The sequence below is a fragment of the Nycticebus coucang genome, chromosome 22 (genome assembly GCF_027406575.1).
Source record: "Nycticebus coucang isolate mNycCou1 chromosome 22, mNycCou1.pri, whole genome shotgun sequence".
NCBI classification, from domain to species: Eukaryota; Metazoa; Chordata; class Mammalia; order Primates; family Lorisidae; genus Nycticebus; species Nycticebus coucang.
Window position 1 is genome coordinate 60,533,719 of NC_069801.1, and position 10,587 is coordinate 60,544,305.

The following is a 10,587-nucleotide window of genomic DNA, read 5'->3' on the forward strand; positions in this document are numbered from 1 at the left end:
AGCTGTATGATCATGAACAAGTTGTTTAATCAAACCTCTGCCCTAAAAAATGAGAAAATTATTAGTAGCTACTAGACAGGTTGTTACAGGATTGAATAAAACACTGCATGCAAATGAATGGTAGCAAATGAATGAGAATCAAACAGCTTTATAGGAAGAGGCAGAGGAGGAGGAGGAAAGGGCAGGGAAAACAGGGTAAGAAAAGTGAAGGAGGCTGCGTGCAGTGGCTCACGCCTGTAATCGTAGCCCACTGGGAGGCTGAGGCAGGAGGGTTGCTTGAGCCCAAGAGTCTGAAGTTGCTGTGAGCTAAGCTGATGCCAAGGCACTCCACCCTGGGGCAACAGGGTGAGACTCTCAGGGGGCAGGTCAGGTGTAGTGGCTCCTGCCTGTAATCCTAGCACTCTGGGAGGCCAAGGCAAGTGGATTACCTGAGCTCAGGAGACCACCCCGAGCAAGAGCAAGACCCTGTCTCTACTAAAAATAGGAAGACAGCCAGGTTGGTGACCAGCGCCTATAGTCCCAGCTACTCAGGAGGCTGAGGCAAGAGGATCACTTGAGGCCAAGAGACTGAGGTTGCTGTGAAATATGATGATGCCAGGTACTCTACCCTGGGGTAAATGAGTGAGACTCTGTCTCAAAAAAAAAAAGCAAAAATCAAAACAAGCAAACCAAAAAAATGTCTAGAGGAAGAGGGACTATTTCTTGCCTGGAAATCTTTTTATCGGCAAAGAAAACCTTCCACAGAAACCCCTGAACAAACTTCCCCCTCAGTCTCACTGGTCAGATGGCGTCCCTTGACTCTGTCTTCATCAGTCTTTGGCAAGGTGAACAAAACCGTCATATCCAGATTAAATCAAGCAAGTTCCACCCTCTGGAACTGGAATGGAGTTCATTTCCATCCATATTCATGGATGTGAGAGAGAGGAGATATCTGGGTAATTGTATTAGCGGAAGAGAATCACATTGGCAGAACCACCACCAGCTTAAACTAAAAGATACTAAGAGATTTCTGGGCCACCACCACCCCCTGCCCCCACTAGAAAAACTTCTATAAGCAGAAGAAGGCCAAAAACTACTTAGCTGCAAACACACGCTATGGAAAGAAAGGAGGACTCAGGGTGGGACAAGAGCCAAGAAGGTAGAGAATTATTCTCAGGCAGTGAGCCCTAATTAAGGAAACATCCGCTTGTGCCCGACGGTATTTCAGAACTGCTGTGGGCCAGTTACTCTGCTATGACTGCCCTACTCCCCCTTTCTGAATAGGACTATCTAAATAGAACAGCAGTTATTCTGGTACGACTGCCCTACTCCCCCTTTCTGAATAGGACTGTCTAAACAGAACAGCAGTTACTCCGCTATGACTGCCCTACTCCCCCTTTCTGAATAGGACTGTCTAAATAGAACAGCAGTTACCCTATGCCCATCCTTCCATTTTACATTGGAGCATGTATGAAGAAAGATAACTCATCTCTTGAGTTGACAGGTCCTCAGATTAAGAAGAACTGTACTCAGGGAGATGTACTTTTGAAACTATACCCAAGAAGAATTATTTTGCACCTGAATTTTATTTATATGATGAGATTCTGAACTTTGAGGTGATGCTGTAATGAAATGAGACTTTGGGGAACCTTGGAAGGACGTGAGGATGCTTTGCATGTAGGAGTGACATGAATAAAGGGTAGCTGGTGGCAACTAGCTTCCAAGACAGCCCCAGCGATGCTCACCTTCTGGTACTTACCTGTTTTTTTGGAGACAGAGTCTCACTATGTCACCCTCGGTAGAGTGCCCTGGCGTCACAGCTCATAGCAACCTCAAGCTCTTGGGCTTAAGTGATTCTCTTGTCTCAGCCTCTCAAGTAGGTGGGATTATAGGCACCTGCCACAATGCCCAGCTATTTTTTGGTTGCAGTTGTCGTTGTTTAGCAGGCCTGGCCTGGGCTCGAACCTGCCAGCCTGGGTGTATGTGGCTGGTGCCCTACTCACAGAGGTATGGGTACCGAGCCAGCTATTCAACTTCTTGTATAGTGCATTTCTACACTGATTGCATCAGGATCGGCCTGTGTGACCAACAGACTCAGCAGAAGCATGAGAATATGGTGAGGCTGGGTCATAAAAGACTTCGTAGCTTCTTCCTTGGTTTCTCTCTTCTACCATTTGCTCTAGCAGGCGAGCTGCCAGGTCACATGGACACTTAAGCAATCCTATGGAGAACCACCACAAGGAACCAAGGCTTCCTCCAGCCGTAAGGGAGCCCATCAAGTCTTCCAAAGGCTGCAGCCCCTGTCAAGGCTTATCTGCAACCTCATGAGAGGTCCTGGGACAAGAGCTGCAAGATATGCCCCTTCTGAATTCCCAATCCACAGATACTGTAAGAAAATAAATACGTCTTTATTTAAGCTGATAAACTTTGGGGTAATGCAGTAATAGATGATAATTAGAGGTTGCTAATAAAAATTCTACATTCATTTTTTCCCTAAAGACTGTCTGTACTTGAGAGGTTCTCACATCCAAAACAGATATGATGGTTTTGTTCACCTTGCCAAGTTATCCAAAAAGTACTATGGGCCTTATTAAAAAAAAAAAGCACACCCAAATGGTTGACATATACCTTCATGCTACAAAAAGGCAAAATATCATACTCTCTACAGTGATGACTAGACACTGAAGATCTTCAAATAATGAATATAAAAATTATACAAACATTTGATCAACGTGCACCACTGAAAGTTTTAATTTGGTTGTGGGTACCAGAGAGAAAACGACGGGAACAAGGGAGGGGCAAACAGAAAGTGGCATGACACCCCAGGACGGGCTCTTCAACCAGACTGCATTCAATCCCATCTGGCGGACTTCCCTCATTTCTAATCTGTTGTGTTTTTTTTTTTTAGAGACAGAGTCTGACTTCGTTGCCCTCAGTAGAGTGCCGTGGCATCACAGCTCACAGCAACCTCCAGCTCTTGGGCTTAGGTGATTCTCTTGCCTCATCCTCCCGAGTAGCTGAAATGACAGGCACCCACCACAACGCCCGGCCATTTCTTTGTTGCAGTGTGGTAGGGCTGGGTTCAAACCCACCACCTCGGTATATGGGACCCGGCGCCCTACTTACTGAGCCACAGGTTGCCGCCCACTTCCCTCATTTCTATAAGAGGAATAATTATAACTCCTCCCTCATAAGATTGCTGTAAGGAGTAAATACATACATGTAAATTGCATGAGAGCGCATTTAACACAAAGGAAATGCATAATAAATCACTTTCATCATTTATGGTATAGATGAGGTGGGAATGTATAGACTGTATTTGGTGTGACAAAGAAGACTTAGCCACAGTCTTATTTGGTAGGTCTTCCTGGTTTAATTTCCCTTCAGAAAATTCAGGAGAATAAAAAGAGAATCCCTGACGTAACTGGGAGGTAATTAAAAATCTAAGTGCACCTATCTTTGTTCTAAGCACCGCTCTACCCATTAGTAGAGGGCTTGCTGGACAGCTTCACAGAACAGCTCTAGGTGTTGAAAGTTACTACTCCAAGCGTTGAAAGTACTACTATGTACGGGGTAACCAAATATTTTATTATCCAAACTAGGATACTTCCAAGAATAAAACATCCACTTTATGGATGAAGAAATGAAGCACAGAGTCTAAGGATCTTGCTCAAAGTCACCCAAGGGATAAAGGATGGAGTCACCACAGTGTGTCCTGGGAATGTCACAGGACTGGAGCCAGACCACGCCACACCTGGAATATCTTCCTAAAGAGTCTGGGTTGTCCCCATGAATGGATTAATAAACTGTGGTATATGTACACCATGCAATATTATGCAGCCTTAAAGAAAGATGGAGACTTTACCGCTTTCATGTTTACATGGATGGAGCTGGAACATATTCTTCTTAGCAAAGTATCTCAAGAATGGAAGAACAGGTACCAAAGTACTCAGCCCTACTATGAAACTAATTTATAGCTTTCATATGAAAGCTATAACCCAATTATAGCCCAAGAATATGGGGAAAAGGGATAGGGAGGGGAGGGGAGAGGAGAGAGGAGGATGGGGGAGGGAGGGTGATTGGTGAGACCACACCTACGGTGCATCTTACAAGGGTACATGTGAAACTTACTAAATGTAGAATACAAATGTCTTAACACAATAACTAAGAAAATGCTGTGAAGGCTATGTTAACCTGTTTGATGAAAATATTTCAAATTGTATATAAAACCAGCACCTTGTACCCCACGATTGCATTGTACCCCACACAGCTATGATTTAATTAAAAAAAAAAAAAAAAAGAGTCTGGGTTGTTTTCTACAGTGAAGTGGTATCAAAGGTTTTTGAGCAGGGAGTGGCTGGCATGGTCCAAATGATATTGAAGGAGGTAATTTGGGGAGGAATGTGGAGGACTGAGGAACAACAGACTAGAGAGTGTCCTCCATCCATATTCTCCCTCTCAATTAATGATACCATTTCTTCCAGATACCCAAACTTCATACTTGGAGATGCCTTAAACCAGGCATCCTCAAACTGCAGCCCGCAGGCCACATGAAGCTGTGTGAATTGTATTTGTTCCCATTTTGTTTTTTACTTCAAAATAAGATATGTGCAGTGTGCATAGGAATTTGTTCATAGTTTTTTTTTTTTTAAACTATAGTCTGGCCCTCCAATAGTCTGAGGGACAGTGAATTGGCCCCCTGTTGAAAAAGTTTGAGGACACCTGCCCTAAACTCTTTCTCTTATTAATTAGACACTTAGTTCTATTAATTGCACCTGCTAAATCCTCTCCAAATCATCCTCTCTTCTCCAGTCCCACTACCCATAAAATTTTTTTTTTGTTTTGTTTTTTTTGAGACAGAATCTCATTTTTGTCACCCCCAGTAGAGTGCATGGCATCATAGCTCACAGCAACCTCAAACTCTTGGGCTTTACAGCAACCCCAAACTCTTGGGCTCAAGCCATTCTTTTGCCTTAGCCTCCCAACGAGCCGGAACTACAGACGCCCACCACAGCACCCGGCTATTTTTACAGATGAGGTCTCGCTTTTGCTCAGGCTGGTCTTGAACCCATGAGCTCAGGCAATCCACACACCTTGGCCTCCCAGAGCACTAGGATTACAGGTGTGAGCCACAGTGCCCGGCCACAACTATCCATAATTTAAACCACACCTTCATCACCTCTTACTAAAATAACTGTAATAGCCTCTTTACTTTTAACCCCTCCAGTTTATCCTTCACATTCCCCGAAAGGATGTTTGCAAAATGTTATTCTAATCATGCCAATCAAAACGTTAAAGCCCTTTAGTGGCTCGGCATCCATAGCACAGTGGTGACCATGCCAGCCACATACACTGAGGATGGCGGGTTCTAACCCTGCCTGGGCCAGGTAAACAACAATGACAACTACAACAAAAAATAGCAGGGAGTTGGGCGGTGCCAGTGGCTCAAAGGAGTAGGGTGCAGGCCCCATATACCGGATGTGGTGGGTTTGAACCCAGCCCCGGCCCTCCCAAAAAAGTAGCAGGGAGTTGTGGCGGGCACCTGTAGTCCCAGCTACTTGGGAGGCTGAGGCAACAAAATCACTTAAGCCCAAGAGTTGGAGGTTGCTGTGAGCTGTAACACCACAGCCCTCTACCAAGGTGACAAAGTGAGACTCTTGTCTCAAAAGAAAAAAAAAAAAGCCCTTTAGTGACTACTTATCAACTCGAGGCCTGATATTCAGGAATCTCCATTAGTTCACCCTCGTCCACTCTCTCCAGTATCAACTGCAGCTGCTGCTCATCTCTTTCCAGCTAGACAAGTCACAGGCTACCCTGTCTTGCACATCCCTGTGTCAGCTCATCCTTGTTCTCGCGTAGAACTGGGCTCCTCCCTTCATCCACCTAACTGCTACTCAACGTTCAAGACAGCTGGAGCATTATTTTCTTTGGAAAGCCTTTCTACACCCCTCTCGTCCAGGCTTGGCTACATCTGCTCTGTACTCCTTCCACGTGCTAGCTAAAGAGCCTCTGTGAGTTGACCACCTGAGGGACTGTGACAGACTGGTCACATAGGGAGGTGGTCAACAGAAGGAACTAGCATACTGTATGGATACATACCTGTGGCATATGGGTTGGTGAAAACTTGGTCAACTTAAGGAGGTGGTCAATGCAGGGAGGTGGCCGACTATGGAGGTTCTACTGTATCTATAACTTCATCACACTATGTTTTAACTACAGACTTTCTTGATGAGGTCTCCAATAAGAGAAGGGCTGTGTCTTACTCATCTGATCATCCAGCCAGTATTTCCTGAGCTCTACCCTCCACCCCCACGCTTCCAGAGCTTAGCTAATTGGAGGCTAGAGATACAACAGAACAAATAAAAATTCCTGCCTTTCGTGTAGAGTTAACTCTGAAGATGGAGTCTACCTCTATTTTGTCTTGTTTTGTTTTTAGGGACAGGGTCTTGCTCTGCCACCCAAGTCTGGAGCGCAATGGTGTGATCACAGCCAGCTGTTCCCTTGAACTGCTAGGCTCGAGCCTCCCCAGCAGCTGGGACTACAGGCATGTGCCACCACACCCAAGCCCACTTTCTTATTCACCCTTGTAATTCCAGTGTCTGGCTTTTGATGAACATGATAAAGTTAGAAAATTAGCTGGCGGCTTGGCGCCTGTGGCTCAAGCTGCTAGGGTGCCAGCCACATACACCCGAGCTGGCGGGTTCAAATGCAGCCTGGGCCTGCCAAACAACAATGATGGCTGCAACCAAAAAGAAAAAATAGCCAAGCCTTGTGGTAGGCACCTATAATCCCAGCTACTTGGGAGGTGGAGGCAGGAGAATCTCTGGAGCCCAGAAGTTGGAGGCTGCTGTAAGCTGTGATGCCATAGCACTCTACCCAGGGTGACAGCTTGAGGCTCTATCTCCAAAAAAAAAAAAAAAAAAGAAAGAAAGAAAATTACCTGGAAATCAGCCTTTTTTTTTGTAGAGACAGAGTCTCACTTTACCACCCTGGGTAGAGTGCCATGGCGTCACACGGTTCACAGCAACCTCCAGCTCTTGGGCTTACCCGATTCTCTTGCCTCAGCCTCCCGAGCAGCTGGGACTACAGGCACCCGCCACAACACCCGGCTATTTTTTGTTGCAGTTTGGCCGGGGCTGGGTTTGAACCTGCCACCCTCGGCATATGGGGCCGGTGCCCTGCTCACTGAGCCACAGGCGCCGCCCGGAAATCAGCCTTTTTGATATTCTCTCTCTATCATTATCTTTCCTCAGATCTTCTCCTTTCACTGATGTTGTCTTTTAAATTTTCTCCCATGCCAATAGTCAAAGTACTCCTGTGTAATCTAAATGTTCTGGACTCCTAAGCGAAGCTCAGTTTTCACACCTCCCTTCTTTCTTCCATCCCTCTGTTTCCTGGTTGCACTTCTATTGCCCATTTCCCTTGAGCACTTCTGGCTGTCCAGAAGTAATGTTAGCCCAGATATTACTTTCCTTTACCAAAGTATCCCAGGTTCTAAGCTACTTCCCCCTAATCTTCCCTGACTACCTGCTTCAGAGCTAGCTGGTCGTATTGTCTTCCGAGTTGGGAGGCTTCACACTTCCTCATACCCCACCCAGTGAGAAAGGCCCTGCTGGGCAGCGCCTGTGGCTCAAGGAGTAGGGCACAGGTCCCATATGCTGAAGGTGGAGGGTTCAAACCCAGCCCCAGCCAAAAACCACAAAAAAAAAAAAAAGAGAAAGGCCCTGCTTGGTAATGTTTCTCTCTGCCCTGGGACCATAACCTGAACTGCAAACACCAATTCCCTCCCCTGCCTCTTCCCCAGGAGCCTCAGGTTTAATCCTTCTTTTCATCCCTAGCACTTTCCAGAGTCTACCAACAGCTTAATGAATTATTAATAAAAGGATAAGTGAGGGGCGGTGCCTGTGGCTCAAAGCAGTAGGGTGCCAGCCCCATATGCCAGAGGTGGTGGGTTCAAATCCAGCACCGGCCAAAACCTGCAAAAAAAAAAAAAAGAATAAATGAGTAAATATGTACATATAAGGTATCCTCACTCACTCTGACATCCTCTTCGTCTGAATTCAGCTGCCACTATGACTTCAATCCAAGAAGTTTCTACCCTTCTACATTGAAAGGAGATCTATTATACAAAAAGAGGCAGCCCAACATACCCACATTTCCACCCAAGGAAAAGAAAGTTGAATTTTAAAACGCTACAAGAATTTAAATCTTAAAGGTGCGTTTTTTCAATGTCCCCAAGCATGGCACATCTGAACCTTTAATACATACACGGCTTTTACCCTGCTTGCAAATCCGTCTGTCCGTCTCTGGCAGCAAAGTCTGCGTCACCACGGTGTTGCTGAGTGTCATCCAAGTGGGTCTTTTCCCCAGGATGTGAGTGAGCCAGAGGCTCGGGCTTTCCGGGATTTTGCCGGAATTGAGGAGCAACAGACTATTCGAAATTAAGTTTCCTGTTGGGTGTGCTGGAGAGTAGGGAGAAGGGATTCCTGTACGGACACAAAATTGTAGACTTTTTGTTAAGAGGTCTTGCAGGTCCCCTGGACGCTCAGGGACCCAGTGCTCCCAGCGCAGTCCTGGGAAGAGGACCGAACCTTCCGCCCACCCCTCCCCCGCCCCACTCCCTCCCCGGGCAGCGCACGGGCAGGCGTGGTGGCCACTGCTCTCAGAACCAGACCTCCCTCTGTCCCGTCCCCGCCCAGCTCGGGAGATGTCTCGGATTCCTAAGCAGGGGTTTTCCAACCTGCCCCTTGAGGAACTGCCCCCGAGGCACAGCGGGCTGGCCCAAGCTGCCATGCGGAGAATTCCTAGTCCAAGCGACCTCCTCCGAGGAGTGGGTCTAGTTAAATATAACTGCGCGAATGGAATGGCACTAAAAATAAGGCAACAGCTGGCCTGTGCGCAGCCCTGTCCCGGGAGGGCGGGGGCCCGAGCGGTCCATTGCAGCAAGGCCGCTCGCGTCCCAGGGGCTGGGGGCCTGTGGCGTCCGCAGCCCGGGCCCGACTGCCCAAGCCTGGGAGGACTGTCCCTGCAAGGGTCCAGGGTCTGTTGGTGACCTAAAGACGGATTTTCCAAAGGAATCGGAAAGCCGGTGAACTCGCTTGGACGTGACAAGGTGGAGGGGCTGGCCGTCGAGACCCTGCCCGCTCCGGAGCAGCGGAGCCCGGAGCGGGCCCGGGCGTCACCACGCCGGGACTGGCCAGGGCGGCCCGCGCTCGGCCCTGCGCTCCCCGCCTGCCGCGGCCCTTCCCGCGCGCGCCCCGCAGCCTGCGCGCCCTCCCGCGTCCGCGCCCCGACCATCAAGCCAACAATTGAAACATTTCCAAAACGGGCTATTTATTTGCTCCCAATAAATCGATCGGCGTGATTAAGAAATCGATGTGGCCTGGCTGGGCGAGTCGCTCGCCGGGAGGGATGGGCGCTTGGGCGCGGGCGGGAGAGGCGTGTCCGCCCGGGCCCCACCCGGGGACCCGCACCTGGGCGCGCGGGCCGCGTTCCCTCGGGGGCTGGGGCCGCTGTTCCCGGCCGGATCGCCTTTCTGTCCTGCGCTCCGGGGAGACAGTGGCCGCCGGCGGCCGCCGAGCTGCTCACAACCTTTTGTTGCTCCTGGGCCGGCTGAATGGGGATTTTGTAAAGCGGGACAGATAAAAACGAGCAGCACCATATTGTTTGACAGAATGATCTCACATGATGAAGTGTCGGCTCCGAAGGTGGCGAAAATGGTGAATTCCTAAAAACCCGGCCCTCGGCTCCTCCGCGGGCTGCAGATCGCCTGAAGGGGCCCCGCGGACAGCCGGCCGGGCCACCTCGCTCTAAACCGTGTAGCAAAGACTCGGCTTTTGATGCCAAGTCATTTTGAAGCCCCGAGTCTGCCCAGGACCTTTCTCCTCGCGGATGAAAAGAACCATTTTCGAGAGAAAGGCTCGTTTTGATTAAATCTGACATGCCGCTGATAACTCCATGCTAATGTGAAATAATTAACATAATAGCCATAATTAAAAGCACGCTAACAATGCCATAAATTTATCTCACAATTTTACTAGCTTTCTGCCCCTAACTGCTCTCTCATCGTTAATTAAACGTGTTGCCTTTTACAGAATGGATGTTTATACATTTCCAATATAAATAAATTCAAAACCATCCTCTCCCTCTCTCTCCTTTTCTTTTGCTCTAGCCGTTTACAGGCACACCTTGGCTGGACCCTGAGTGGCAGACACCTTAAAAATAAATGAAGTTTTGAGATGCAAAACCAAATAAGAACATTGTTAGCCTTTTTTTTTTTCACCCCGAAGAAATGTGGAGGTGTACAGGGTAGTGGTGGTGGAAGTAAATGAAAAATCCCACCCACCGAGAAATAGAGATGATCTGGGTGGGTTGGGGGCTCCACAATCACCTTCTGCCCTCCCCACCTCCCTTGGTGATGGTCATCCAAAGAGGCTGGGGAGAGTTCAACCAATCTATGAAAATTGTCTAGAAGGAGCCGACTTTGGTGAGGTGGTGTAGGTAGAAAAGATAGGAGGGGCCATTTTCCATTTCCAAACGGCTCCATCCACGTTCTGTTTTCTCTCTTAGAGAGTAGCTGCTCTCCCTGTGGGGACCCGCCCTTCACTC